This window comes from Scyliorhinus torazame, chromosome 18, assembly GCF_047496885.1.
Source record: "Scyliorhinus torazame isolate Kashiwa2021f chromosome 18, sScyTor2.1, whole genome shotgun sequence".
Classification (NCBI taxonomy): Eukaryota; Metazoa; Chordata; class Chondrichthyes; order Carcharhiniformes; family Scyliorhinidae; genus Scyliorhinus; species Scyliorhinus torazame.
The window spans coordinates 14,667,543-14,674,744 of record NC_092724.1 but is presented as its reverse complement, the minus strand read 5'-3'; positions in this window follow the sequence as shown (position 1 = coordinate 14,674,744).

Sequence of the window (7,202 nt, the reverse complement as noted above, 5' to 3'; positions counted from 1 at the left end):
TAACCAGTCTGCTACAATCTACGTGGTGGGTGTGATGTTCAATCAACCCTGTGTCTGTACTCACTGAGTGTCTCCACCGGAAAGAGACTGAGCATGTGTGATGTGTCCTTTTATATGGGTTGGTGTAATGCCCTCCTGTGGTAGTGTCACCTCTGTGTGTATCGTGACTGCCCATTGGTCGTGTCCTATCTTACTGACCTATTGGTTGACTGGGTGTCATGTCTCTGGTGTTCCCTCTAGTGTCTAGCTAGGTGTAGTGTATGTACATTAACCCTTTGTGTACTTACAGTGATGTATATCACCACAAATACTGCAGCCTGGAGTTCCCATGCTGCAATCACCTAGCTGGCTGCACTTGTTATAGAATCAAATCCCAGGGCACAGTGTGGGGTGGTTGGGTTGTGGGGGAGGGGAGGGGGGGGGGGTGGAATCTGTCCCACTATGCCTGGGCATGCTCTTCAAGAAAGCTATTAAATTAGTCCCACCCCACCAAATCCAGAACTTTGCAATGTTTCAAGTATTTACTCAATTTCCTTTTGAAAGTTATTACTGTATCTGTTGTCACCACCCTTTAAGGTAGTGCCTTCCTGCTCAACGTTCTTTGCTTAAAACATTCTTGCTGCCCCCCTTCTCTTTCACCAATATTCTTGCCTCGGGGACCTCTTGTTACTGGCCCTGCTGCACTTTCTCCCCTATCCTATCAAAACTGTTCCATAAATTTGAATAATCCAGTCTCTTCACATAACTGACGTCTTGCATCCAGTACCATTCGATAAAACTGCACCCTCCCACAACCTGCCTAAACTATTCTGTGCCTGATTCAAGGGCCACATAATTGGGGCAGCCACTATATTTTTAATGTTAATTAATTCATTGGATGTGGGCAGTATTTGTTGCCCATCCCCATTGCCCTAGAGACGGTGATCGGGAGCTAACCTCTTGAAACATCCCAGCCGTAAACAGCTGATGAAGGAACAATTAACGCGTTTCCAAGTCCGTATGATGTATTTTGTTATTCATTCAAAGGATGGGCCATTGGCCATTCCTAATTGCCATTGAACAGAGTGACATTTCAGAGTGAATTCAACTTCTGTGGGCCTGGAGAAGTGCTGGAGGCCAGACACGCGTAGGTCAGATCAGGTGAGGACAGCAGATTTCCTTCCCTGAAGGACATTAGTGAACCAGATGAATATGACGATCGCCAATGGTTTTATGGTCATCGTTCGACTTTTTTTAATACTGAATTCAAATTTCACCATCTGCCGTGGTGGAATTCAAACCTGGGTCCGCAGAGCATACCCTGGGCCTCTGGATTACTATTCCAGCGACAGTACCACTATGTCATCGCCTCCCTTGGTCGGTAAGCAGACAGCTGGCATTTTGCTATGGGAGGAACCACCATTTTCACACTCCCTCACTCCCCCAAGCACAAGGCGGAGGAGGAAGGGAATGGGTCATCTGTCAAACCCTGTCTCTTCCTTCATTGCACCGTGTGGATTTCCCAGGATCTATTGGTGGGTCCCTCTGCCTGTAGGCAACTAGCGATCTGTTCCAGGGATAACTACGTACGGAACTGCCTTAGTGCACCGTTGGATGTAGGGAATCAATTAGAATGGAAAGTCAGTGGGATCCGGGTGTGTAGGTCCACAGATTGGTGAAAGTGGCAACACAAGTGGACAAGGTAGTCAAGAAAGCATACGGAATGCTTTGGACAGGGCATCGAGTATCAAAACTGGCAAGTCATGCTACAGTTGTGTAGAACTTTGGTAAGGCCGCACTTGGAATACTGAGTACAATTCTAGTCGCCGCACTACCAGAAGGATGTGGAGGCTTTGGAGAGGGTGCAGAGGAGGTGTACCAGGATGTTGCCTGGTCTGGAGGGTGTGCGGAGAGGCTGAATAGACTCGGACTGTTTTCATTAGAAAGACGGAAGATGAGGGGTGACCTGATGGAAGTCCACAAGATTATGAGGGGCATGGATTGAGTGGATGGGCAGGCACTCTGTCCCAGGATGGAGGGGTCAGTCACCAGGGGGCATAGGTTTAAGGTCCATGCGGCAAAGTTGAGAGGAGATGTGCGAGGCAGGTTTTTTTTACAGAGAGGATGGTGAGTGCCTGGAACGTGCTGCCAGGGGATATTGTGGAAACGGATACATTAACGGCGTTCAAAAGACATCTTGGCAAATACATGGATAGGATGGGTATAGAGGGATACGGCACGAGGAAGTGCTGAAGTTTTTGGCCAAAGGTGGTATGACCGGTACAGACTTGGAGGGCTTGTTCCTGTGCTGTATTGTTCTGTGTTCTTTGAATGCCGGTGGGGACAAATCGATTAAATTAAAATGAAGTGGGCCTGGTCTTGGGGTCCTGCTTCAGCCCCTACACTGATCGAAGGAGATTTATCAGAAGGGCTCCCAACACCACAGCTGACGAGGGGTCCCGAGTGGAGAGAATGATGAGTCAACGGAGACAAATGATCAAATGGTGTTTTCCCAGAACGAGTTTGACCATTTGGTGTGACTGCTGCTCTTTATAAGGCTGTGCACGGGGAAGCTTCAGATCTCAGCTGAATACATCTTGGGTCTGAAAAGAGGAGAAAGTAGTCTTGGAAGGGGAAAAAAAGAAAACTGTTAGTGACCTCTTCCTACGAATAACATATCTGAATTGCGCTGAGCTTGGTCAGGCTCTCGGGTGGGGTTGCCAACCCTCCAGGGTTGTCCTGGAGTCCAGAAGAATGAAAGATGTATCTGCAGGATATTGCTGCGAGTAATTCTGGGTAAAAGTTTAAAAGGACATGAGAAAGGGCAGCATGTGGTGCAGTGGATAGCACTGGGCCTGCAGCGCTGAGGACCAGGGATCGAATCCCGGCCCTGGTCACTGTCCCTGTGGAGTTTGCACATTCTCCCCGTGTCTGCATGGGTTTCAGCCCCACAACCCAAAGATGTGCAGGTTAGATGGATTGGCCACGCTAAATTGCCCCTTAATTGGAAAAAAAATTTGGGTACTCTAAAATTTTTCAAAAAAGGACATGAGACAAATTGTATGTGATTATTTTAAGTTTCCTTTGTTTATTAGTTATAAAGGTATTGGAGATGGGAACGAAATGCTGTCTGAATCATCATAGAGATTATCATAGAATTTACAGTGCAGAAGGAGGCCATTCGGCCCATCGAGTCTGCACCGGCTCTTGGAAAGAGCACCTACCCAAGGTCAACACCTCCACCCTATCCCCATAACCCAGTAACACCACCCAACACTAAGGGCAATTTATCATGGTCAATCCACCTAACCTGCACATCTTTGGACTGTGGGAGGAAACCAGAGCACCCGGAGGAAACCCACGCAAACACGGGGAGGATGTGCAGACTCCGCACAGACAGTGACCCAAGCCGGAATCTAACCTGGGACCCTGGTGCTGTGAAGCAATTGTGCTATCCACAATGCTACCGTGCTGCCCACGGTATGGTTGAAGGCAGGAGGTACAAGGCTTAAATCTCCAGGAATACGTACAATTGAGTTGGCAACCCTACTCCCACAGAGACAAATCTCCCTGTCGCCCCCAGAATAGAAATCATTTTCCAAACAGCAGACTTGTCAATTGGACGTGCCCCATAGACGCACAGTGGCAGCTGTGTATACCATCTACAGGATGCACTTCTGCAACTCAATGGCAATAGGGGCGGGCATTAAATGCCGGCCCAGTCAGTGACGAACATCACCTTGAAAGAAGTTTTAATAATTAGAAAACACAGGACATCATTTTTTAGACAGCCAATGACATCATCCCATGTTTACATTAGCTGAAAGTGAGCTCGGAGGCCTGGCAACAGAGATAATCCTTGGTAGGGGTGTTTGCTACAACATGATGTAATCATGAAGCCTGGCTATGAGCAACTAGAAATGTAACATTTGAGCCTGAAATCAACTGGTAATCGGGCTCGGCACCTGTCCACCATGGTGGGATCTCACGGTCCAGGCACTTTGACAGCATAACCAAATGTAACAGTGGAAACTGACCTAGGAGAGGGCCTATAGCCAGCAAATAGTGGTTATCACTACCGACTCGAGGGAGAGAAGGGAGCGAGTGATTCTGGTACTGCTTCATTTGGTAAAGCTGTGTGCATCCTTTGGTTCCCCGCTGAGTGTCACTGGCCACTAATGATAGACGAAAGAAGCTGGAGCATGGAGATCTCAGATATTTGTGGGATCTGTATGATCCCCATAGAGAGAAATAACTGATATGAATTTTCCAGTGACCGATAATAACCATGACTTCAGGACAGCACGGTGGCGTAGTGGTTAGCACAGCTGCCTCGTGGCACCAAGGTCCCAGGTTCGATCCCAGTCTGGGACACTGTCCATGTGGAGTTTGCACATTCTCCCTGTGTTTGTGTGGGTTTCGTCCCCACAACCCAAAGATGTGCAGTGTAAGTGGATTGGCCACGCTAAGTTGCCCCTTAATTGGAAAAAAAAAGAATTGGGTACTCTAAAAAAAATGTTTTTAAATAACCATGATTTCACATTTTAAGGCTTTTACTCTAACCAACAAACTAATATCAAGGTTGACTAAACATTGCTTAACAGGCAACAAATACATCAAACTAAAGAAAAGGTATTTCCCCATTATGTAACTAACTCAATCAAAATATTTTTATGACATGTTTTTACTTTACACCAACTTCCAGCAGATATGAAGCCTTGAATATAAAATCCCAAACACCGCCCAACTTTTCTGTAGGTTCCCTACTCTTTCCACACGAGGGCAATTCTTCCAGTGTCCTTTGAGAATTGTTCCATTCAGTCTTCTGAGTATCCTTGAACTGACTTCCAGCTACAAGGGTTGCTCCTTGGTTCTTAGACCTCCACAGTCCTGTCACTTCGAACTGCATACCAGTTCTCACCAGCATCCTGCTTGGTGCCCAACACACTGTTCATCCCAACATTGGTTGTATTTGTGGAACTTGTGGTGGAATCTGAGTCATTAAATGTTTTCAAGAAAGAGATAAGATATATTTTTGCTTTAAAAAACGGGTTGAAGGGATATGGGTGTAGCCACCTGGGTTGGCCAAGTCCCGATTTCAAATGGAGAACAGCAAAGGCTGAAGGGAAATTCAGCCAACACGGGCAGAAACCAGCAGGTGCAAGTTACTGTGTATTAAACTCTGCAAAAGCCCAGACAGCATCGATACAAGCAGCCATCGGCATAATAATGTAGCAGCCATCTACATACTAATAAGCGATTCCCGGGAACAATCGCAACATTTGGGACAAACAAAGCTAAGCCAGACTCCCCGGCGCCAGCAGGAGCCAACACAAAAGAGGTTAACGGACACCTCAAGACCGCCCATCGATCAGGGAACCGCTCCAGTATTGGAGAAATCGAACCAAGCGATTGGAACGAAGTCCAATCACTTGGAACCAAGTACAGGGTCCGCCCCGAAAGGTGGGAAGCCCCTGGGGACTATAAAGTTAGGCCCCCAAGTTCAAATCGTTCTTCTTGACCGGGTCACTCAGCAACGCAAACCAACCTTGACAGTGACCGGTGCAGCTGCCGCCGAGATCCAGTAAGTCTTAAGTCAACGCTCGCTACGAGATAGGCGCTTCTAGCTACCAATAGAACCCGAACGAAAGGCCATTTGTTCCCCTGACCTGGTGGGCCAGTCCGAAGCTAAGTATAGGCCTATTAGTCGTAGAAGTAGCTTAGACGTAGAATTTGTGCATGAGTAGCGATTACTGTGTATAATAAATGTGCTTTGACTGAATCTTACTAATCGGTGTATTGAGTTATTGATCATTACTTGAACTTGAACCTCGTGGCGGTATCATAAAGATACCTGGCGACTCGAGAGCAAAGATTATAAAACAGAGCCAATTGAACCAATCAAAAGTTAGCAACAATCGGCAACAGGTGGGAGGTGGATTTGAGGCCAGGAAGAGATTAGCCACGATCTGATTGAATGTCGGAGCAGGCTCAAAGGGCTGAATTGCCCACTTCTGCTTCTAATTCCTATGGTCCTATGGAATGATGGCTTAATGAACCTTGTTCACAATGTTGGATGAAGGAAGGGGATTATACTGTGTATAATAATAATCTTTTATTGTCACAAGTATGAAGTTACTGTGAAAAGCCCCTAGTCGCCACATTCCGGCACCTGTTCAGGTAACCTGGTACGGGAATTGAACCCGCGCTGCTGGCCTTGTTTTGCATTTCAAACCAGCTGTCTAGCCCACTGAGCTAAACCAGCCCATAGTGATGTACTTGGAACTTCATAAGATTGAGAGCTGAAGGGCAGCACGGTGGCGCAGTGGTTAGCACTGCTGCCTCAAGGCACCGAGGTCCCAGGTTCGATCCCGGCGCTGGGTCACTGTCCGTCTGGAGTTTGCACATTCTCCCCGTGTTTGTGTGGGTTTCGCCCCCACAACCCAAAAGATGTGCAGGGTAGGTGGATTGGCCACGCTGAATTGCTCCTTAATTGGAAAAAATGAATTGGGTACTCTAAATTTATTTTTTAAAAAGATTGCGAGCTGATGGTAAGGTTGGAGGTGAGAGTGTGTGCATCTTGTCAGGTGGCTAATTTTTTGCCTGAGTCCAGGGATGCCAGAGCCGCTGCTGGAGCCACCATGCCCTGTTCAAGCACCAGAGGACATCTGGGGTTTGACAGAGAGTTACTGAAGGGAAAAGACATGTTTGGGTGAAAAGAGGAAACGGAACAAGCTACTGACAGAAAAGGGGAAGGTGCCGCCTCAAATGGGTTTTTCATTTGCGCTCGAATGTGCAGCACACAAAGTGGACAGGAACGAAAAGAATGAATCGAGTTTCCAGATGCTGTTCTTTGTTTCCGCTGACAGATTATCAGTGGAACATAGGATTTAGGAGCAGGCGGAGGCCATTCAGCCCTTGGAGGCGGCCCACCATTCAATAAGATCATGGTTGATCCGTTTGTGGTCTCAACTACAATTTCCTGTATGCCCCTCCCCTCCCAACTATCAAAAATCTACCTAACTCAACCTCAAACAAGTTCCATGAACCGGCCCCCACTGCTCTCTGGGAGATAGAATTCCATAAACTAACTGCCTTCTGAGAGAAACAAATTTATCAACTCAGTCTTAAAAGGGAGGCGTCTTACTTTAGTGTCAACTAGTTCATAGGATTTACAGTGCAGGAGGAGGCCATTCGGCCCATCGAGTCTGCACCGGCTCTTG